This window comes from Symphalangus syndactylus, chromosome 5 (genome assembly GCF_028878055.3).
Source record: "Symphalangus syndactylus isolate Jambi chromosome 5, NHGRI_mSymSyn1-v2.1_pri, whole genome shotgun sequence".
NCBI lineage: Eukaryota > Metazoa > Chordata > Mammalia > Primates > Hylobatidae > Symphalangus > Symphalangus syndactylus.
The window spans coordinates 140,876,968-140,901,532 of NC_072427.2; the positions used below are offsets into that span (position 1 = coordinate 140,876,968).

General features: G+C 39.5%; 1 protein-coding gene across 3 annotated transcripts in view; it reads left to right on the forward strand.

Moving 5' to 3' along the window:
* Window positions 1-10,310: 10,310 nt before the first annotated feature.
* The window catches only part of RERG (RAS like estrogen regulated growth inhibitor), a 129,982-nt gene continuing 115,727 nt past the window's right edge, over window positions 10,311-24,565 (forward strand). For 2 of the 3 annotated variants that reach the window (XM_055280561.2, XM_055280565.2), the window contains exon 1: window positions 22,856-23,102. The gene's annotated coding sequence lies outside the window, so the exon portion shown is untranslated. Of the gene's footprint in view, window positions 10,435-22,855; window positions 23,103-24,565 lie in introns of those variants that run through there. The other variant, XM_055280563.2, reaches the window with a different exon arrangement.

Genomic DNA, 24,565 nt, shown 5'->3' on the forward strand with positions numbered 1-24,565 from the left:
ATAATACTTAAACTATTTGTGGTAAAGGGCCAGCCTTTTCCCTTCCCTTCCCTCTCCTCTCCTCTCCTCTCCTCTCCCCTCCCCTCCCCTTCTCTCTCCTCCCTTCCCTTCCCCTTCTCTCTCCTCCCTTCCCTTCCCCTTCTCTCTCCTCCCCGACTCCCCTTCCGTCCCCTCCTCTTCCCTCTCGTCCCCTCCCCTCTTCTTTCCTCCCCTCCTCTCTCCCCCTCTACCCCCTTTTCCTGTCTCCCTCCTCCCTTCCCTTTTTCCCCTTCCTTTTCCTGCCCCTTCTCCTTCCCCTTCCCCTCCCCTCCCTTCCCCTGCCCTCCCCTCTCTTTCCTCTCCCCTCTCCTTCCCTATTCTCCTCTCCTCTCCTTTCCTTTCTTTTTCCCTCCTTCTGTCCTTTTTTCCTTCTCTTCCCTCTGCCCCCTTCCCCTTTTTCTCCTTACTTTCCAACTTCATCACAGAATTCAAGCTTTGACAAAACAGTAAGAATGGATTACTAGAAAATGAAATAAAAAGAAAACACTCAAACCAGTCAACTTCTTTTCAGCAAGATGAGTTCACTGATCACATGCTTGGATGTCATGACAGGGTCAAATTGCTCTCAATTCTGTGTGCTTTCTCTATTTATTCTGTCATGGACTGTGCTTTTAGTAGTACTGTCCTATTTAAACATGGATTCAAATAAAAGAAAAAAAGGCAACCAAACAAAAAATCAGCCACAGATCCTAGAAAGCCATGATTTAGACTAGAAAATAGTCCTGCTGAATTATCTCCAGTGCTTGGTCCTTGGCTCTGTTTGCATTGACATAAACCCCGGTGCTTCATCTGTTGTGGTAGTCACTACTTTTTTGGTTTGTAAGTGATATAAATCTAACTAAACTGACAGAAGTTGAAATGTATTCGTTTACATAAATTCTAGTTAGGACAGAGTTAGAACAAATTTCAGAGATCCTCGGAAACCTGGAAATGTTGTTATTACATAATCTTCGTTTTCTTTTCCACATCCTTTCTAAACAAGGCTTGGCATTTATTCAGGGAGGGGAAGCAGGTGCAAGAAAGGAGAGTTAGACAATTAGGACTCGAAAAGATGGGGGCCTAGTCTGAATCCTACCAGCCTCTGTGTGATAGTGTAGAGGGGTGTTGTCGGTTTTGGAGGATGACTTGTAGGCCTGTTAGGGACATGATGTTGAACAAGAAGTGCAGATGCCATAAAACTACAGCATGAGGCTGCCATGGCAAGGACTCAGCCAGAGACATTTCTGAATTTTACAAGGGACAGCTAATGTCTAGGACAGTGTTGCCACCTGTCCACTGCAGGTCATGGACAATGAAGCTAGAACAACGGTTACCAAGCAAACAAGGAGAAGGCTATGGTCTTGCAAAGAAATCGCAAAGGATACCACTCTGTCACTCTGGCCTCTTCTGCATCCCCAGATCTAGAAAGGTTAGAGCCAATAAGAAACAGAGCCCTTCTGTTCAGGGCCATGTGAACTACAAGAGTCAGCTGGGCAGAGTAGATGCGGAAAAGATCTGAAATGGATACAGAGTTAAAGTGTTCAAATAAACTGGTCTGTCTTAGAAGCTGCATGAGACCAGCTTGTGAGAAGTGACTGAAAACTTAGGAAATCAGGCTGAGATATTGCTCAAGAAGACATTCCCCAGTGGGAAACAATGGCTCGACAACAATTAGAAAAAGAAAACCCCTTATGTTTGTACAAGTTGAAACACCTTAATAAAATGGTTGCTTAATTAATACTGTGTCTGCTATGTTGAAAGACTGAAAAAAGGCAACCATAGATGTGGAGAGACCAGTTAGAGGACTTTTTGCTGTGTGGTTTGGTGAAAGGTGACTGTGCCCTTGATGAGAGCTATAATAATGGTTATGGTTAGATGTAGATGGATTTGCTATGTATTTTGCAGAGAGAATAAACAGGACTTGTTAAAATATTAGACACATACGGTGGGTAGAGGGCGTAATCACTCTCTGTTTACTAGGTTGGGAGAATGAGTGGGTGATAATGCCTATTAAAGATATGAGAAAGGCTGGGAAAAGGAAGAAGAATTGGATCAGCATTGAAAGGGGCTGGAATCAAGTTTTGGACTTGCTAAGGTAGAGATGCCTACAAAGCATCTAAATGTAGATACCAAGTGTTCGGTTACATATTTAATTTAGAGCCTAGAGGTTAAGTCTGGGTGTGATATAAAATGGCAACCATTATTTGGAAGGACCTGTACACAGTAGGCTGCAAACAGAAAGCAGGTTTATATTTTCTCCAACTGGTCCTTTTAATTCCTTTCTGTTGAGTTGCTCTTTTCCCTCCCCCTGAATGGCAAAATGGCATGACTTTTAAGATAGTATCAGGCAACGTAAAAATCCACTGTAGTTTCCAAACTATAAAAATTCCAGATTCTCATCCAATTTGAAACTTTTCCTCTCCCCCGCGCCCAGCTGTTTTGTATTTGGACTCTTGAACCCCATAGTGGGACATGTCCGCACACTTTCAGTAGCTTATGATTGTTCTGAGCCTCTGTGGATTCCAAGGGGGTTGGGGCATAGAGGATAAGTAACTGGTATGATTAAAATATGGGATTGGTGCCCTGTGGGTAGGGCAAAAATGAACAGCTGGTATACCCCTAGTCAATTCCCTGGCAGGAAACCTTCCTCAGCAGGACTATTTTCAAGGTAGCTCATGAAGTGCATATCTGGCACCTGGAAAACATGTGCTGTTGTCCTGAGTCTGTGAACTTGCAACACACCTCAACGCAACCTTCTCTTAGAGTAAGTCTGGTACTAGTTCCAGTATTCTTCCAAACGTGTGCGCTTTGGCCCCATGTGGTGGTTCATGTGTGCAATCCCAGCATTTTGGGAGGTCAAGGTGGAAGGATTGCTTGAATCCAGGAGTTTGTCACCAGCTTGGGCAACATAGCATGACCCTGTCTACACACAAAAAAAATATTTTTGAAAGAAACTAGCTAGGTGGGGTGGCATGTGTCTGTGGTCCCAGCTACTCAGAAGGCTGAGGTAGAAAGATTGCTTGTGCCAAGGGGGTTGAGGCTTCAGTGCGCCAAGATTGCACCACTGCCCTCCAGCCTGAGCAACAGCATGAGACCTCATCTCAAAAAGAAAGTGTGTGCTAAACTCTAAATACTTCTCCCAAACTCCAACTCACATGGTTGAAGATGAGAGGGGAGCACCTCTCCCCTCCTTCATAGCTGTGTGGAAAACTTGGGGGAAAGGGATAGCACACTGACAATTCCCTTTAAAGAAATTATTTCGAAAGTGGCAGCATCAACCTCCTTTGAATCTGCTGACTTCATTCACACATTCAGAAGGCAGGCAACAGACCAATGCTGGCAGTACCAGTTTTACAATCCCTTAGCATGACCCCCACCCCCATCTGGTTTAGCATCTTCTCTAGGACGTAAGATACTTGCCTCGTATTTTGTTGCTCTCAGTCTTTGTGGCCTCTACTCCAGACAGGAAAGCTCACAGATATCATAGTGTTATATAAACATAGGATTCATCTGCACAAAGATAGCATTCGAACTATAGGTCTGCCTAAGAACATTGAAGAAGAAAGAGAGAGAGAAGAAAAGGGATCTCATCTAAGGGACTCAAGGAACTCTGATATTTAGAGTTAAGGTACAGAAAGAATTTTACAAGGAAGTTTAAGAGAGATGAGGGGAAAAATACATGGTTGGTATCACAGCATTTTGAAAGGTAAAAGGCAAAGCAATATGGTGATAGATTTTTTCTACCAGAGAAGAAGTTTGTTTCTGTCACTGTTGATACTTGATAGATATAAGTCCATAAGTTAATTTCAGAATGGGCTGTAACATTATGAGAAGATTGAAAGCATTGATCAACCAAAATATAAGCTAATTTTTTAAATACAAGTAAGTTGCTTTTAATTCATTAAATCAGTGACAAAGTCTTACAAAAGAAAATTACCACATTTCAATCTTTAAGTTTTGTGGGGCAAGGAGGAGAAGTGAAATAAAAAAGCAAAAAGGAAAACAAAAATAAAAGCAGAAAATGATTAGGAGGGTGGCCAGTATTCATTTCCACTCTCAGATCTAAATGTTAGAACATAATTGCTGGCTCTTCTGTTTGGTTTTAAAAGTTGACATTTGAGCTGAGACAACCGTTTCTAAGCTGAAGTAGAATTAAGCATATTGTATACTGACATTTTTCACTGTCCAAATAAGCTTAAAACGAACAATCTTAGAAATGTTTGTTTGGCATCAGTGAATATATAAATGAATTAAGGAATGTATGTAATATGTCCATACCTCAAACAACATGAAATATTTGAGAATGTATGAAAGGTCAAATTTATGCTTTTCCCCCTGCATTCCAAGCACAACATCATGTTCTAGTTAAGAAATACAGTATAACTTAGTTTAACATATTTTATGCCCTAAAATGCTTCATTATAAACTTTGTTTTAACTTTGTAGTTGTTCAAATTATTTTAACTTCTAATGGAGACAACTATTGTGTATATAGTTTTAAATGGAGATTTAACCATTAGGATTAAGGATTAATTTCTACATTTGTTTAGTTGCATTCTGTTCTTTTAAAAACAAAGGCTTCAACATAAGACAGAAGTACTTGAGCAATACTTTGTGCATCACTGGAACAATTACTGTCTGTGAAGCCATTTTGGACCAAAAGATAATTTTTAGCATTTTCTAAACTCCAGGGAAAAAAAAAAGTTGAACTTTGGAACCTAGGAATTTCGACTAAGGCATCAACACTCTTCTGTAAGCAGTGATAATTAGGGCTTTGCCAAGTAGGAATAGGGCTTTCTGCCACAAAGATACGCTTTCGTGATAATATAAAGTGGTAATTATTTCCATTCAAGGCTATTTTTAAGTTGTTTCCACCTGCCTGCATGTTTATGAAAATCAGTTCTGGCCATGGTAAAGCTTGACCTAACTAGATAGCTGGCATAAACATCACTAATGATTTGCTCTGATAAACATGAAGAGAAACATGTGATTTCCATTTCCTTTCAAATCCTTAATTGTAGGAATTCACATTTGAAGTGTTATTATCCTTTGTTCTCAAATCACTCATTCGCCAATCATATATCTTGGTTTATTTCTGCAGATTTCCTACATGTGTGCTGCACTGGGACCATCACGCAGAAAGACTGGCTAGACTTTCAGTCTCAGGAGAATAGTTCCAAGCATAAGTGGTAAATTTGAAGGTGGCTTGGTTAATGCTAAGTCAACCTGGACAGTTTAATTGCCAGGAAATAGGGAGGTAAAACCAAGTCAAAGAGTTGTCTATTGACAATGGGACCAGGATCAACGACTCCTGAGATTTCCAGGAGTCAATATAGTTTCACATCAACAGGAGTTAAGAATGGTATCCTTGGAGGCTATGTGGTGCGAAAAGAGCGAAGGTGGGCAGTTCAGCGTTAAAGAGTTCTCTCCAGCCTGGAGAATGAACAGCAGTTCCTAAAGGATTATGCTATCTTCTGATCAACTTTTGACGTTTGACTTAAAATTTGAAACTTGCCTAAGTAATTGCATGCACACAATAAAATATTTAAAATGTCCAAACAGGTGTATAATGAAAGGGAAGTCCCTCTCCAAGCCCTCAGTTCTCTTCCCCAGAAGAAACCACTGTCCCAGCAGCTCTGAATCCCCCTTCCAGAGATATTCTCTGTGCCTGAGCACAGTGCATGTGTATAATTATAATTTTTTAATATACAAATTGTATCTTACTGGTTTGCTCTTTCTTTTCTATTTAACAGTATGTCTTTGAGTTCATTTTTTATCCCCATTCATTTTAATGGCTTCTGTTACCTTTTTATCTGGTGGTTGGGGCTGTCAGTTTAACTCTATTTCATCTAACTCATCTAACTCATTTCACTTAAAGAAACTTTACCTTACATTTAAATTAGATCATATGTAGTAAGCATCTAAAAAATATCTGGCATGGCTCAGGCTCTTCCACTTCTATTTGTGTGCTATTGAGGAAGTTACTTAATTTTTCTAAGCCTCCTTTTTCTCATGTATAAAATGGCAATACCATCTGCCTGACTAACATAGCCAATATGACTGCTATCTGTCAAATGTGTGCTCTCTCTTTTACACTAGAGAGTTATATCTGGGAAGAAATAGTACAGCTGGAGGCTCTATTTGCTGATGCCCATTATGGTGTTATCATGTGACTAAGTTTTGCCAATGGAAGATGAGAAGTAATGATATAGGTCAATTAAAGCCAAGGCAATTAAAACCGCAACTGCACACTAAATCATATAATTGGGGTAAAGGGCAAATAAGACAACATAAGGAAAACATTTACGGCATGGTAATGTTAAGTAAGTGGTATCCATTATTATGAGTATTATAACCCACATTTCGCACTCTATATGAATAACCTGTAGTTTTTCCTGTATCGACTTTAATAAGAGCACAATAATTGGTCACATGCTTCAAGGTCAAATGCAAGTCACAATGCAGATTTTAATTGCAGAAATAAAAGAGCAAATTTACATTGCACACTTCATAGCAAAGAACTTAGTAACAATCTCCATTAGACCTTTTTTCTCCCAGAGAGTAATTCTTCAGCTGCCAGCCTAGAGATGTTTTTGTTTCTTGATGTTTTCCCCATAAATCTCTAAGTTATACTCTATTGTCCCAACAAATTCAGATTCCACTTAAAACTTAAATAATCTCACTTGAAGAACTTCTGAGGTCAACTGGACCTGCCTTCCTTAAAAGGCAATTTGTCAATAACCCATTGTTATTCAACCTGATTTTTGATGGTCTCCATTCTTAGCTAATCATAATATCCAAATATTTACCCAACAATACTAGGGCCTATACCTAGAAGGGGATTTTTTTTCTAAGAAAAATATTCTCCCTCCCCACCCAATTTTCTTGGAATTTTAAATGAGTTTCTCACTTGACTCCTGGTTGCATTAAAGAAATGGACCATATTAGGAGATTCTCTCCTCTTTCTGACTAAAATAGCCCTAGAGAAGCCTATCAGTGAAGCCTTGAGTTGCCTCATTAAAGATAGCATCTGTCCACCAAGCTATTTTTTTAGAGTAACTCTGGCCTTTGCTGTGTTTGGTCCATTCTTTATCCTCTTCAAAAAAATATATAGCTCGTGGACATTGTCCCTGCATATGTTGAATTTGGTCTCAACAACGTACTCCTTCCTTCCCTGTCCGGGTAAATTCCTGTCTTTGTATTCTTGATGATGTTCACCTGTCTTTTCATTGAAATTCAGCCTCACAGTCTACCCATTTCACTAAACCTCTGGAAGACATGATTTCTATTCCTGTCCCCTGAACAGCACCAACTCTCTTTATGTATACTTAATGAGTCTTAGTTCTTTCAAAGGAGTTATCATCCAATTAACACCCAGTGTGGCTGAGTCTACCAGTCTGTGGCAGAATAAAGATACCACACTATACCTGTGACTAACCATGAGGCAAGTGTGGAAAACACCAAAATTGTTTTATAATATTCATCCCTTGTTTAATAACTGTCTTCATCAATATACTGTAAATTATGCAGGGGATGAATTGTGTCTGAATCATTCCTTGAAGTATCCTCAGAATCTAGCACAGTACCTTGGGTATATTAGGGGCTCAGTAATGTTTATTAAAGGAATAAACAATATAGATAACCTATAAGTGAAAGATTAAGTGGTCAAATATATGTTTCTCAAAACAAAATCCACACTACATTTAAAAAATCTAACTCATACTTAATAATTACTACCTTTGTAAATTCAGACAAAATGCTTTCCGATTCTCAGTGTCCTTTTCTCTAAAATGATGCAGTGCAAAGTAGAGTGAAAGCAATTAGAACATCACAAAAATGCTATCTCAATGTTAGAGATTGTTGTTTTCATTTTTATTGGCAATAGGAGGCTGACAGATTATTACAATCTAGAATATTAATCACTTGCACTCATGTCTGTTGCATTATATGAGAAGTAATGTGTCTCAGAGACTTTACAGGAGCTCATTGCCTGGCTCATTGCCCCTGACTTGCTGGACACAGAGGAAAATCACATATTTCCATTCTTTATCTTTAAAATGAGAAAAATGCATGTCTGCTTCCCGGTTAGGTTACATATATCAAATCAAGTACTCCTAATTTAGTGTTTATCAGTTCCTCCATCCTAAGATTTTCCTTGCCCAGTTTCCTCTGTGGTTAAAAGAAACTGGCAATTATTTTAGCCTCATTTTAACCTGTGTTTCAGATTTTAAACCTGCTGTTTTATATTAAAATGTAGAAACAAATAACTTGAAAATTTATGGAATTAATCTAATGGAGGGGTAAAAATTCTGTTCTTGTTGTTAACAAATTCTTACTATTAAACTCCTAAATGAAGTATTCCTTGAACCAAAAGTAACATAAGTATGTTGTCACCAAATATTAAAAACAAAATCCCGTAAAGCAGCCAGTGATGGGTTTCCAATCACATAGGGTACCGAGGGAACTTCCATCATTTGTTAAGTACCTATAAAGTGAGGGTCACTTCACTATAAAGTGGAGGTTTAGATACATAATAGGCAATGTCTTCCAGGGAGTACCCAAATCTCAGAGTCTTCTTATCCTACCAAGTTTGCTAGAGAGTTTTACATCAGTAGGAAGCCTCCCTCACTGTAGCAATGGAAGGGGCAATGGAAAACCTCCCTCAAAACCACAGTGGGGCCGGGGGCAGTGGCTCATGCCTGTAATCCCAGCACTTTGAGAGCCCAAGACAGGCAGATCACTTGGGGCCAGGAGTTTTAGACTAATCTGGCCAATAAACTGATGAAACCCCATCTCTACTGAAAATACAAAAATTAGCCGGGCATGGTGGCATGTGCCTATAGTTCCAGCTACTCCAGAGGCTGAGGCAGGAGAATTGCTTGAACCGGGGAGGCGGAGATTGCAGTGAGCCAAGATCCTGCCACTGCACTCCAGCCTGGTGACAGAGCAAGACTCCATCAAAAAAATATATATATATACAGTAAATACTTTGTGGAAAGGAACACCCTGGTCTCTTAAGACTAAAGGTCATTCCTAGTGGAATGCTTTAAGGTAATGGAGGATGATGAAAGCTGAAACATCAAATGTGTTACTTGAAAGCTGGAGATCCAGGAGCACAGTTATGTGACACCTGGAGATGGCAAGGTAGGCAGTGCTCTGGACAGGAGCCAGAAGCACCAGAGTCCTTGACTCCAACATAAGGGAGCTCAAACACATCAGTAAGAAAAAAATAAAAAACAATCCCATCAAAAAGTGGGCTAAGGGTATGAATAGACAATTCTCAAAAGAAGATATACAAATGGCCAACCAACATATGAAAAAATGCTCAACATCACTAATGATCAGGAAAATGCAAATCAAACCCACAATGTAATGCCACCTTATTCCTGCAAGAATGGCCATAATCAAAAAATTTAAAAAACAGCAGATGTTGGCATGAATGCAGTGATTAGGGATCACGTCTACACTGCTGGTGGGAATGTAAACTAGTACAGCCACTACGGAAAACAGTGTGGAGATTCCTTAGCGAACTAAAAGTAGAGCTATCGTTTGATCCAGCAATCCCACTACTGGGTATCTACTCATAGGAAAATAAGTCATTATACAAAAAAGATACTTGCACACTCATATTTATAACAGCACAATTCGCAACTGAAAAATCTTGGAACCAACTCAAATGCTCATCAATTGAGTGGATAAAGCAACTGTGGTATATATATACCATGGAATATTAGCCATAAAAAGGAATGAATTAACAGCATTTGCAGTGATCTGGGTGAAATTGGAGACTATTATTCTAAGTGAAGTAACTCAGGAAAGGAAAGCTAAACACAGTATGTCCTCACTGATATGTGGAAGCTAAGCTATTAGGACTCAAATGATACAATGGACTTTGGGGACTTGGAGGGAAGGGTGGGAGGGGGACAAGGGATTAAAGACCACAAATAGGGTGCAGTGTATACTGCTCAGGTGACAGGTGCACCAAAATCTCACAAATCACAACTAAAGAACTTACTCATGTAACCAAATACCACCTGTACCTTAATAACTTATGGAAAAAATAGGAAGTTGATAGGGGAAGGGTGAGTGGTCAGAAGCCCAGTGGGGCCTTTGAGTAGGTCTTATGAAAGGAAGGAGCCTAGGTGATGGAACCTTGAAGCAGTGACCTAACTTCCTTGGGGACAGACCTCATCAGAACTTAGAATTCTGGTAACTAGGCACCCACATTCTAGGGATAGCCACATATCCAGCCATTGGTGGGGATGTTCAAGACAGCAAGATGTTCTCCTGCTGTATCTCAGTTTGTCTATGTCCTTGTCTCAACAAAGGTCAAAGTGAGAATCTTTCCAGAGACTGTGGACATTGGCTGAACCCTCACCATCAGCGCCTCTGGCCATTTGGCAGAAGGCACCCACAGGTAACACAGGGCAGCCCAGTGGCAGGCCCTTCCAGGCCAGGCCTCAGCTGTGATCCAGTCAGGGCTGTCCCATACTCTTCCCCATCACCATGTGTTTTAGGGAAGCAAGAGATGAGGGGCCCTCCCTGGACAGGAGCAGGTTGTCAGGGGTTGGGAGTGAGGTGGGTCTGTCAGATTCATACTCTGGTCATGGCTGGCAGGATGGGAAAGGGAGTGTTGTGGACAAGGCTTTTCTTTTCACATGTTCATCCTGAGACTTCAGTCTGTCATCTAGCTTCCTCTCTGACTGGAGATGCTCTGCAGATGCTCCTATGTGCCTGATCTTGGGAGGAAAGTTCTAATCTGGGTGACCGCCTGGGGAAACAGCAAGGCTGGCCATTTACGCCTCTTGGCCTGGCTTTTGGACACTCTCTTTTCAGCATATCGAGGAGCTGTTGGATGGATTCACCATGGAGATCTCCTTCACCATGGAGATCTCCTTCAAAGAAGGGCAGGTGTACCATGCCACCAACCATGACCAGTGGTGCTCTAGGGTGAGAGTAGGCATCGAGTGGTCCCCACAGACAGCAACCAGAGAAGACCAGGGTGGACCCAGAACATATAAATGAATATGGGAACTCCCTGGGCTGTGTCCTAGGGCTTTCCCAATTGAGTAACCCACTGTCTCCTCCCAGAGGAATCTGCCTGACATTATTCCCCAGTGGCAACTTGATTACATGCAAAATCCCTTTCACCACCTTGCAGGAAGATCAGAGAAAACACCATGAGTATCTCTGCATGTTGCCACAGTTTTGTTTTAACTCCCCAACCTAGATATCTCATACAGCACACAGCTCCATGGCCCTGCTAGACGTCCTCCAAGACTCACAATCCAGCATTTACTAGGGAGGTTTTTACACAAAAGTAGGGGGGTTACACAAAAAAGGAGGTGAAGCTACTCCATGCATTTGTCTGTAAAGGGTCATCCCACAGAATTCATCCCTCTAACCCCATCAGGGAGGAGCCCCATCGGGAGGTGCCCTCACATGGCATCATACTATTCCTCAAGGGAAGCCATTTCCCATAGCGGGTCAGCCTGTCAATGCTGTTGGATCCTGTCATGATAAGATTCCATTTCCATGTAGCCGTTCTGCAGGGAGCATCCTATGTGTGTCCTAATAGGCTGGAATAGTTTCCCAGGGCTGCCATAATATGGCACACAGACTGAAGAGCTTAACCACAGAAGTTTAGTTTTTCACAATTTTGTAGGATAGAAGTCCAATATCAAGCTGTCAGTCTGGGGTGGTTTGTCTGAGCCCTCTCTTCTTAGCTTGGAGATGGCTGTCTTCTGTCTCTGTATTCAGAGGGTCTACTCTTGAGCTTTTTCGTGTCCTACCCACCTCTCCTTATAAGACCTGCAGTCATATTAGATTAGGGTACACACCAATAAACTCACTTCACCTTAAGAAAAAGAACCTATATCACAGATACACAATTTAATAGAGGCAGAGTCTGGATTCCAACCTATGCTGTTCCTGATCTTATCCATGATGTTATTGCCCCAGTTAATATCTGGCAGGAATTAATGTATCAGACTGCATCTGTCACCCAGCCAGAATCTAAGAGAATAAGCCATCAGACAGGTTTATTTGATGGAGGTATAAAGTGAAGGAAGAAGGGAAAATGGAGATGTATGACATGGGTATGCTACACAGAAAGTACAGATAATTGTCAAATAGATTATTCATTTAGCTCCTATCAGTTTTTGCTTCTACTTGTCTCCTGGTCTAAGATTTTGACATTGATAAACCTGCCTCCCTTTCTGCCCTTCTGCCATTTGACAGCTCCCTGGGCTTTCATATCTGCATGTTTTCAACTTGGCTTGTCCTCTTGAGCCTGGATAACCCGGTCCCTCCCAATGTTCTCTGGTTGGGGTGGCAGATCAGCTAATATTGGGCAAATATTTCTATAACTCTTTGTAGTGTGCTATAAGAGTAGATACATGTGAGAGCTTCTTTTCAGACATGCATTCTTCTTTTCCTCCACCAGCCAGGATCAACACACTTGAAAGACTCGAGGTCCTCTTCTGCTGTGCATTCATCAGTTTATGTGATGCACAACACATACATTTTAAATGTTCTTAAAATTTTAAAATATAGTTTTGATAAGAGGTCTGCTTACTTGATTTGCAGAATCTTAACAAAATGGCTAGATGGGGTCTATTAAGGCTACATCTTCTGAGGAGGTTCATTAACTTAAGACATTATGATAAAAACAAAAATATAGAATCTGAGAATGGCTGCATTATGTTGTGGACTCAGGAATAATTATGTACATTTGCACGTGTTGCAGAGTAGTCTTTTGACATCATTGTCCTTTGCTATTCAATTCTGTTGAAGGATTAGTAAGAGCTCTAGAGGCAGCAGCTAAGACAACCATCTCTCTGCTTATTGATTTCCAGATCTGTTTCCACATACAAACCAGATTTTACTGATCTTCTATTAGTCCTAGGTTATTATTTCATTCTCAGCTGTAACATTCACTTTTTTTGTATCAGTATTGAAGAATCCTCAGTTCTTGTTTTAGTTAAAAGTTCACTTTAATTACAGATCTTTAAGCTACTAACATAGAAAGGAAATTGCTTTCTTCCAGTGTTTTTGGGAAACGCCTAGATATAGCTTTATATTTGTTTGTTTATTTTGCTCACCTCTGAAATTCTGAGCCATGGATATATTTAAAAAGTAAATTGTAAATTTCGGTTTTTGTGTTTCAATAAGCTCCAGTAACTCTGTCCTTCAATGTTATCATCCAGCTAAAGGGAAAGGGAAAGACATAAGGGCAAACGATATGTGTAATGGAGAAAAAGGCACTGATAGCAAGGAAACTGAAAGGTGACTGCACTGGAATCCAGCTTTTATAAAAGTAAGCCCCTGTGCAGCCAGCCCTGCTGGGACACTAATATGCAAAGGACCAGCATGATTGACAGTAGCATGACTCTCATGCTCAGTTCCAGAGTTTGACATAAATGACAGCATCTTTTAATTGACTTCCATGCCTTTCTGTCATCATCCTTCATGAACAAGCTGGCTAAAATAATATTCACCGCCACCAGAGAAAAGCATATGAGGTATCATCTTGACAGTGTTCATTTAAGAGATGTAACTGTAAAATCCAACCATTTTACATTTTTGCACTGATGATCTTGCTGCCGATGGACCAATTTCCCTTGACAAGCTTTTCCAACTATCTCTAGAATACATGTATTCATCTTCCAGTTTATGTACTTTTTATTACTTAAAATATAATTTTTATTTTGCCAGCTAATATAATACGTATATCTTCATTATAAGATAAGCTAAATAAAACAGACTAAACCATTACAGATAAGCCTAACACCCCCTTATCTACCCACACCAACCCCAGACACTTCTCCAAAGGGACTTTCATCTGTTAGCTTTCTATCCTTCATACTTTTACTGTGAAGTCATGTGTGTCTCTACATAGAAATTATGTAGACTTCTTTTTTTACAGGAATGGCATCAGATTTTATGTATTGCCCCTTGTTTTCTGTTGGGAGATATTTTATGTCAGTATATATGGATTTACCTCATTAAAATGATGAATAATATTTCTAATATAAAAATGTACTTTTAGATGGTTAAAAAATTGCATAAATGGTTCTTGAGTATCATGACAACACTGTTGAAATCAGTGAGGTACATCTGTATGTAGTGAAATGAAAAGATCTCTAAAGCACAGTGAATGAGAAAAAAACAATTTGTACATTATGATTCAATATGTAAGAATTTTTAAAAATGCATGTTTACGGATGTGTGTGTGTGTGTGTGTGTGTGTAAATGAGTACACAGACAAAGGAGGAAGAATATATCCTAAACTGTTGAAGTGGTTTGTTTTATTTGAGTGTTGGCTTTAGATTTTGGCATGCGTTTTCATCTTTATCAATGTCTTATTTGATGTATATTGGCAGCATTTTGGAAAGACTTAGCTGGGGATAGCTAGCCAGATGAAATATTAAACCAGAAATTACTATGTATTTGTTTCATGCCCAATCATCCACAGATCATACATATTTTATTGTATTTATTTTATTCAACAATACTGAAAATGAATCAAACTCTATCTCCATGCCAGCCACTATGTAAATAAGTAAAACTGTAATGTTTTTCACCTTCTACAGTTTTCCCTGAGTTAGCTGCTTACTGGCATCAGTTGGTGGCTGTTATTAAACATTAGGATTTCTGTATCAACTAGATTCATTAAATGATGATTTCATTTAAGAAGAGTTTCTAATTTCAACCCTATGTAAGAGACAGAACAGAGGGAAAATTATCCTAGCTCATGTGGCTTCTTAACCTTTTGTAACCATAGATGATAAGTTGGAATTTGTGAGGTTCAAAAAATGTTCCAGTTTGGAATTGTTTTTATGTATCATTAAGGCAAAGTTAGGAAGTACAAAACCATGTGGACTTTCTTATATAAGTAAATGTAGCTTTTCACATTGACCCTGTGGTAAGCTAAATTTTGCTTTTATTATGTTATTCCAGGTCCCACAAATTGTCAGAACTTTGCAAATGTGTTTCTAATTCCTTGCCAGTTTATTAGGTAAAGATCATCTGATATCATCTAAGCAGCATTAACCTCCAGTGGAATATATTATTCTATTTGAATTTATTAATTTCATCAAGATTCTGACTTACATAACTACAATACTTATATAACTAGTGATAACTAAACTGCATTTACTGTTAGCAGATAGTCTCTCTTTCTCTCTCTCTATTGCACAGTACTAACATGGAGACATAGGCAACTAATCTTAGAAGTGTTCTACTGCCCACTTAAAAGTCGGTAAAAGTGATAGCAATAAGAATTCAATAAGAAATCCAATTCTTTTAGGAGAATCTAATCTCCAATAGTCTAGAAAAATAGGTTAAACAGAGATGGACTAATGAGAACTAAATTTGGTTCAGAGAGTATGGTTCAAAGATCTGCTCAGATATGGGCACTCACTGTCTTCTCCCTTTCCTAAACAAAGTGGGCTGTCTTTCCAGCAATCTTGCCCACCATAGGGTACGGCCAGATGAGCGGGAGGATTCAGAGTGAGAATCTGCAAAAGAGACACAGAATATTGACTACAGCTTACTTTTCTCTAAACGTGCTCATTTCTAGTATTCCTGTTGTCATGCTCAGAACAACCCCAAATGAACTGAGAATGGGAAAGAAGAATGGAGGCAATCAACCTTGGCCAAGGCAAGGAAATATTACAAAGGGAGATGAACTTCACTGCGTTATAAAAGTAGTGAAGCATTGTGATTCAGAACACAGGCTTTGGGCTAACTTTCATGTATGGAATGACATGGAAGGAAGGTCAGTTGCAGAATTGCCCTTTTCCTTTGGCTACTGTTTGCATGGAATATCTTTTTCCTTTTTATTTTCTTTTTTACTTTCAGTCTATCTGTGCCTTTTTATTTAAGAAGTGATTTTTGTAAAAAGCATACAGTTGCATCAGTTTTAACCCAATCTGAAATATTCTGTCTTTTAATTGGAGTGTTCAGTACATGTACATTTAATGTAATTATTGAGATAGATGTAAGTCTATTATCTTCTTATTTGTTGACAAATTTTTCCATCTATTTGTTCCTTTATTTCTCCTTTCTTGCCTTCTTTTGTATTAATGGAATATTTATATTTTATTTTATCTTCTCTATTAGCTTTTTTGGTTACACTTTGGGATTCCTTTAGTGTTTTCCTAGAAATTGCAAGTGCATTCTTATATTATTGGTCTAAGTTAGTAATTTTGCCAAATCCCTCAATATGTAAGAAATTTATAATAGCATAACTTAACTTATACCTCTTACTTTGTTTCCTATTATCATATATTTTACTTCCAGAAATTATAAACCCACAAGACTTTTTTTTTTTTTTTTTTTTTTTGAGACAGAGTTTCACTCTTGTTGCCCAAGCTGGAATGCAGTGGCGCAATCTCGGCTCACTGCAACCTCTGCCTCCCAGGTTCAAGCAATTCTCCTGCCTCAGCCTCCCAAGTGGCTGGGATTACAGGCATGTGCCACCATGCCTGGCTAGTTTTGTATTTTTAGTAGAGACACGTTTTCTCCATGTCGGTCAGGCTGGTCTCGAACTCCCAACCTCAGGTGATCTGCCCGCCTCGGCATCCCAGAGTGCTGGGATTACAGGCATGAGCCACTGCACCCGGTAAAGACACTTTTATACTTGTGGTTTTCATTGGTTCGTATTCATTTATTTTTACCCATTTATTTACCCTATTAGGAGTTGCTGCTACTACTAGAATTTTTTGGTTTTGCTTCCATCTGAAATCATTTTTTTCATTGTTCTGCTGACAATTAATAAACTATCTCAAATTTTGTCTGAGAATGACTTATTTCAACAAATATAGAATTCTAGCTCAGCACTTTGAAGATGCCTTTTCATCATCCTGGGTTTTCCATAATTTCTATTGAGAGGCTATAATCCATTTTTACTGTATTTTTTCCTTAAAAACGGTGTGTCTTTTTTGTTTTTTTTCTCTAGGTGTTTTTAGTATTTTCTCTGTATTTTGATGATCAGTAAGTTGACTGAAATGTATATAGGTGTAGCTTTATTTTTACCTTGCCTGGGGTTCATGAAACATCTTGAATTGAGGGATTACTATCTTTCATTAGATTTGCAAAATTTTCAGCTATTATTTCTTCAACTATTGCTTTTATCTCATCCTTTCGTTCTTCTCTTTCTAGAACTCCAATTACATGTGTGTTACGATTTTTGATCATGTTCTACATTTTTCATTCTCTGTTTTGATCTTTCCATTGTTTATTTTTCCTCTGTGGTCCGTTTTGGACATTTTCTAATGACAGATCTTTGAATTTACCAATTCCATCTTCCATCTTTCAATCTACTGTTAAACCCCTCAAATGCGTTCTTAATTTTAAGTATGTATTTATAGTTCTAAAGTTTTTATTTGATCCTTTTCATACTTTCTATTTCTCTGTGAAATACCCCCAAATGGATAAAAATATGATAAATACTTTATATTTTTATGTCTTTGTCCATTGTTTCCTCTATTGGTTTTAGCATAATAATCCTAGCAATTTGGAAGTCTTCGTCTAATTACTTCAACATATAGATCATCTATCATCTATTTTTATCTCTTGAGTATTGGTAAATTTGTTATGCTTCTTGTCTTCTGGAAATGTTTATTGTGTGTGTTATGAACTAAATGTTTGGTGCCCTCAAAATGCATATGTTGAAACCATACTCTCAGTATGATTTTATTTGGAGATAGAACCTTTCCAAAAAGAATTAAGGTTAAATGAGCTCATAAGGATGATATCAGATCCCATAAGACCAATGTCCTTATAAAGAGAAACACTGGAAAGCTCCCTTTGTCTCTCCACACACTCATACAGAGGAAGTCCTGTGAGCACATAAAGAGGGCCGCCTGCTGGCCAAAAGAAGAGGCTTCAGAATGAAACTTTCTTGGCCTTCTTAACCTCCATAAATGTAAGAAATATATTTCTGTTGTTTAAGTTACCCATTCTGGGGTACTTTGTTATGGCAGCCTGAGCAGACTAATTCAGTAAGTTTGACATTGTAGATGATGGTTATACAGGCTCTGGATCCTGTTAACTTTTTCAAGAGTGTTGTATTTTGTTTTGGCAGGCTGTTAATTTGCTGGTGGATTAGATTGCTCCTGTAAAGGTCTCATTTTAGTCTCTGTTGTGGGGGGATGTCTTTCAGACCCACGCTTAGTCCTAGGTTACAGCCCTTCTGCCTAAGGCATTAATGGTCCTTACTCCTACTTCACAAAGATTTCTGAACTCTGACTGGGCTGAAATTCGGATGTCTTCTCAGCACTCAGAGAACTCTGTAATTCACATCTTGGGATTCAGGAGCTTTCAGACTTTAGGCAGCTGTTCTTTTACCAGATGCCTCAGAGACTCACCACGCAATGTGCAGCCCTGAAATTAGCCAAGATCCTAGGGACATTTCCATGCAAATATCTGAACTTCTGTCTCCGTGGCTGCTGCCCTTTCTGATAGCCTTCTGAACCCAGTTGCCTTAGTAGCCCTGAACCCTAATCTCTCACTGATGTTTGGGCTTCACTTTCATGGATATGGGCCCTTAAAATGCCCCCAACAAGAAAATTTGTGTGCCTGTGAGGCTAAACTCCAGTACATCCCCTCTGTCAGATGTGCAGCTCTGCCTTGGTTGTTTGCCAATGCTTCCAAACAGCTATTTTGTATATTTTGGTTAGCCTTTATAGTTGTTCCCAGTAAACAGGAAAGTTCAATCTCAGCTAAAATCAGTCTTGCCTTTGCCTAATATTTAACTAAATAAATGGTAACAGCAATAAAATACCCATCCCAAAGTCAAAAGATAATCATTAGTAGCAACAAAATAAGGAAAGGAGTATAATTTCTTGCCATGTAACTTCAAAATGAAATAAAGAAAATAAAAGATCATGATATAGAAAGTCTGGCTTTCCAGAAGCAGTACTGATGAGTGATCAAATCCTAAGTATTATTTCTCACCAATTAAGAATGTCTGCAAATTTGGAGTGAAATGAACTGAGCAACTACACTTATCCTTTTCTCATGGGAGAAGAGGGCAGAGTGAGTAGTCATAGTGGAAATAGCTTGGGAGGGAGAGTAGACGGCTCCAAGAATGAATGAAGAATGCAATCTCAGGCTTAAGGGTATCTTTCTGAAACAGTGTGTGACCCTGATGGCCTGCACTAAATTCTGAGACAGTCTTTAGTAAAACCTGAGAACAGTAGCAGAGCATGTAACCTCTCTCAGAGGCTGCACGGAGACTCAGAAGCCCTCATCTTCTCATCTCGGGATGGTAGACAGAATGCAATGCTCACCTTCAAACCATTGCTTTATAGAAAAAACAAACAGGCCTCAGATAAGGTAGGAATGAAGTCAAGCACAATTAACTGAATTTGTATCATAGCAAATATGAGTCCTGATCTTAAAAAGAAATCAATAATAAATATAAAAACACACTACACAGGAAAAAAAAGGAGGAGAAGGTCATTGTAAGCAAAAGTAGGCTAATAACAAATTTAAAAGCAACAAGAAAAGGAAGAAACAGGTATTCTCAATTATACAATACAGCACCTGCAAGACCTTCTTGAAGACACTGCTTAATGAAGATATCAAGCGATGAATCAAAATAATCAATAATAGAAAAAACATGATAAAAGAATCAATTAAAGAAATTTATTCTATTTAAATATAGAACTAAGTTTAAACCACTTTGGGAATGAGAGTTATAAGTGGAATGTGAATGTTATAAATCTTGACAATGAACAAACAAAACCTGTGTAAAAATATAGAAGGAGGGAAGAAGAAAAGAGACATAATAAAAGAGCTATTTTCTTCTTTTAAATAGCAAACAATCAGTTGATATTGACTAAAACAAATATATGTTTAAGCATAATGAATTCAGATCTGGTTTTATGTAATAATTCAAACTGTAAAGGAATCTTTAGGGTGACTATCTCATGAAGTGAGTGACTATCTCATGAAGTGAGTAAATATCTAAAGTTCAGCCAGTCTTTAATGTTCACTTTAATTTTGTTATCTTCTGCTTCATTAAGTGTACTTTTAAATTAAAAATAGCATCTACATGATGATGACACTTAGCATATCTGTGCCATTTCACATACCTGTCCATCAGGATGTCTGTTTTCTACAATATCTGGAATGATGATGGTCCCCTTATGTTAACAATGGTTATTATTTCTGGATAGTGTGATTCTGGGGATGATTTTCTACATCTTTGTATTTTTTCTACTGTTTGAATTATTCATAACAAACATGATTAACAGCTACACACACATACGCACACACAATTCCAGTTTCTAACATGCTTTGTGGTTATATCAACACTTCATCTACTTGTTTTGTGTTAGAGGTTTTAGCTGAAGCCTAAGGCCAGGCTAAGAGACTGGAGTGTGACAAGGACTTCCCCTTTCCCCAGGAGAATTCTTGCACAGCAAACATATATCATGGAACCATAAGTACAAAGTGTCCTCTGCCCTTCTTACTGATCCATGAGGCAGGCAGCACAAGACAGCATGCCTCTTTTTGCTGCTTTAGAGACAAACGAAGCAGCCCACAGAATATAGGATACATACGGAAGATGTAACACAGTGGGTGTCAGGCTCCAGGATAGCTACTTCATCTATCTTAGAGCAGCACATCAAGAAATGCAGATGTGTACGCAAATGCCTCCCTAGTTGAGGGAGGAATGCTGTCATATATGGGCTAAGCAGGAAAATGGAGAGAATCAGGTTCCATAGGCAAGTTCCAAAAGAACTACTACAAATGGAACCTGGCTTGGGCCCTCTTCAAAAACTTATTATATTTTTTCTCGAGACAGAGTCTGTCTTTGTCACCTAGGCTGGAGTGCAATGGCGCGATCTTGGCTTCCTACAACCACCGCCTCTGGGGTTCTAGTGATCCTCCTGCCTCAGCCTCCAGAGTAGCTGGGATTACAGGCTCCTTCCACCACGCCTGGCTAATTTTTATATTTTTAGTAGAGATGGGGTTTCACCACGTTGGCCAGGCTGGTCTCGAACTTCTGACCTCAGGTGATCTGCCCACCTCAGCCTCCCAAAATGTTGGGATTACAGGTGCGTGCCACCACGCCTGGCTAATTTTTTGTATTTTTAGTAGAGACGCTGTCTCTACCATGTTGGCCAGGCTGGTCAATAACTCTTATTAAATAACAGTGGCAATGTGGGAATTCCAACTCAAGTCTCTGTAAATAGTATATTTATAGATATAGGGTCACAGATTTTTTTTTATTAAATCTTGCCCTGAGTATAAGATTTAATGTGGGAAACAAGGTAACATGTGAAACCTGAACACCTTAATGCCACACGATTCCATGTAATTGGAATTCTGTAAGATTCTATATAATCAGTCTAGGTAATTATTATCCCATCCCAGACTTCAAAGATCTTCTGCATGCTAAGACACCAAAGTCTCTCTCTTTTCCAGGCCTCTTTCTTAAATGTCAGCCCCATACATTCAATTTCTTACTGGATGGTCTATCTTAAATCCAGTATGTAAAAAAGCTCAAACATATCCTATCACAACTTCTTCTTTATCTTAATTCATTCAATTCAGTAGGTGTTCTTTAACTACCTACTATATGCCAAGCTGTAGGTATACACACTGTATGGATGATGCTGGGAATACAGAGTCACACATGGTACATCCTGGCTTCTGGGAGCTCACAGTTTAATGGAGAGGACTGAGGGGCAGAAATGAGTACAACACAAACACGATGATAAGATCACAGGGTCCTGTGAGATACAGAGGGTGGCATCTAATCCAGATGTGTGTGGTGTGGAGGGAGGGATACATTAGTGATCAGGAAATTCATAAACCATACAATGTTTGAGCTTTCTAAAAGAACCAGCAGGGCAACTCCTCAGCTATTTTGCCATAGATCTAGCTGTTCCATTCAGCCATTCACTCGTGGCTGCAGTGACCTTCCAGGTCAGTCTGGACTCTGGAAATTGCCTCCAAGGTTACCTCCCTTCCCATTGATGACATTCTGCAGATCGTTCAGTTTGCCCTAGGCCCCTATCTGTTCTATATAACACTGGTTTTCTGGAAGCCGCTTGATATCTTGGTAAGAATACCCAGATTTATAAGAGAAAAACAATAACATAAGTGTCTCCTGCTTCTTCGCTCAGATGTTTCAGTTTTTGGGAGATCATTTAGCCTCTCTGAAGCTCACCTTCTCATCTGTGAAAGGCTAGTAATTATAATACTAGTTCTTACATGAAGAGAGGGCATAAAAATCAAATCAGATGAGGGATATGAAAGCAGGTCCAGCACAGCTCGCATATTAATTGTCTTTGTTAGGGTCTGAGCATAATGGAGTATGACTCCAATGCAAATCCTATAAATGCTGATCTTGTAAGGAGGACGAGAAGCTTTTGGAACTTTCTCAAATATATGAATAGAATTTCAATTGAATTCCGTGTTTGTTTTTCCTAGCATCTCTCAGTTTCCAATCCAGTCTGGATTTCATTCCAGCCATTTACTACCCTTGCATTACCTTCTCCTTCAGTTTCCTCTTGGGTATCATGGAGATAATTAAAGATACTTCAAAGAGATATTGTGAAGATCATTTGATGTAAGGAATAGAAAACACCACGTAGTGATGCTTTCTTAGGCAAGGTTTTAACCGAGGAAAGCTGCCCTTCGGTGAGAGCCTGGAGGCTTGGAAATAACCAGTGAAAAAGGGAAGCCCGTCTTGGGTGCAGCACGTTAAAGACCCAAGCTCACAAGCCTGGGAGGCAGCGCGGCGGGAGGAGCCTGCCCCTGACCCCAGTAGGGGGCGCCGAAGCGCCGCACTGCAGCAGAGCGCAGCGGCCTTGGCCGGGCTCAGCTCGCGTCCTGCCGCAGTCCCTCCGCCGCTAGTCGGAGCGAGCGCGAGTGAGGAGACCCCCGCCAGGCCACTGGCACTTGCTTCAGCGGCGAGTCCCACCCACGACCGCAGCCCAGCAACTCGCAAACGCAACCTGGAGCCTGGGCTGCGCAGTGTGGGAGGGCTTCGCGATCTTGGGGGACCCATTCCGAACTTGCAGAGGACCGTGGCTCTCCTGGCCTGGAGAGTGTGAACAGGTGAGTGTCACGCACGTGTCCAGGTGGCTCTTTCGGGACGACTTCCTGCAGACCCATTCCGAGCCCTGAGCACCCTCGGCCTCTTGAGTCGGTGCTCTTGGTCACCGGGTCCTCCTCCCAGGGCGGCTTTGGGGTTCGCTGCGAGGGAGATGTGAACACCAGCAGCCTAGCTTGACAGGGCTCTCCTAGCTGAGAGGGAAAATGCCCTTTTGACTTACGGCTGCATTTTCTCCCTAGCCTGAAAGCAAGTGACTTGCGGCCCACAATGGGTTTGTTTATTCTTGCAAGATACCTGTTGATTTCAGAGCAACATTAAATAGCCAAGGGGCTTATACAATTACCCTGGTTTGCTGTGGGTACTGCGTAGTGATAAGAAGAGGAAGAATTCCTAGGAATGAGACCAGGAAAACTTGATTTCAGAACCAGAGAAGGGGAGGCCAAAAAAGAAGAGAATCTCATTTCCAGGCCTAGATTAGGGTCTTTGCTTTCCTAAATAGCTACACTTGATTTTGATGAGCGCCTGAAAACAGAAGTTCCAAGCATGATTACCTTATAAAGATGCTTGCTTGCCCCACCCCCAAGAGGAAGTAGAGAGCATGAACCTTGATAAATATAGCCTTGACAATGATTTATTAGGAATGAAAACTTTCTTTTAGTAAGTAAGTAAATAAGGTTACAGTGATCTAAATATCATAGGTCTAACAGCTCTTCGAAGGGAACTACTTTTATTTGTATGTGCATAGCGTAAGTGTGGAATAAATCAATGAATGCATCACTAATAATACAGGATTTTACCTAGCGTTTTTCCTTTTTCCTTTCATTTATGTTTAGAAAAAAAAAACCCTACACCTTCAAACTAAATAGGTATGATTTTACCTTTAGAGTGATAGCAGCTGAGATGTTTTTGTCCTAATAAAGCACCATCCACATAAAAAGTGAATGGCAAATTTCAGCCCTACTCAGAATATTTCAGCAGAACATTAGGACAAATGGATTTTCTTAGATCCATGTATGGAAACTCTCAGATTATGAATTATTTTGAACATCAGAAACTTGGCAACAGTCTACTTATTACAACAATTTACATATTTATTTTTGTTTTCCATCTTGTCAAATGTAACTTTTCACATTTTCAGGTGAGAAATAAAATGTTGAAGAACTCCTGTCAGTTTTGTGTCTTCCTTTAAGTGATTTTTCTAAACATAACATTAGGTTGACAATAACCAGCTGTATCTTTATTAGGTTATAAATGGAAAAAATAGCCCACACAATTTCTTTCTTATGTGAAATTCCTATGCCTCTGAGGCCATTTGGGAGTTACTAAAAAATGCGACTTGCCATTTTTTAAAAATCACATTTGATGGCTACTTTCATGAAACATTAATCAGACAGATAATTACTTGCATTTTATATACATGGATGTGAACAGTTTTGCATGAAACAGAAAATTATTGTCTATACCA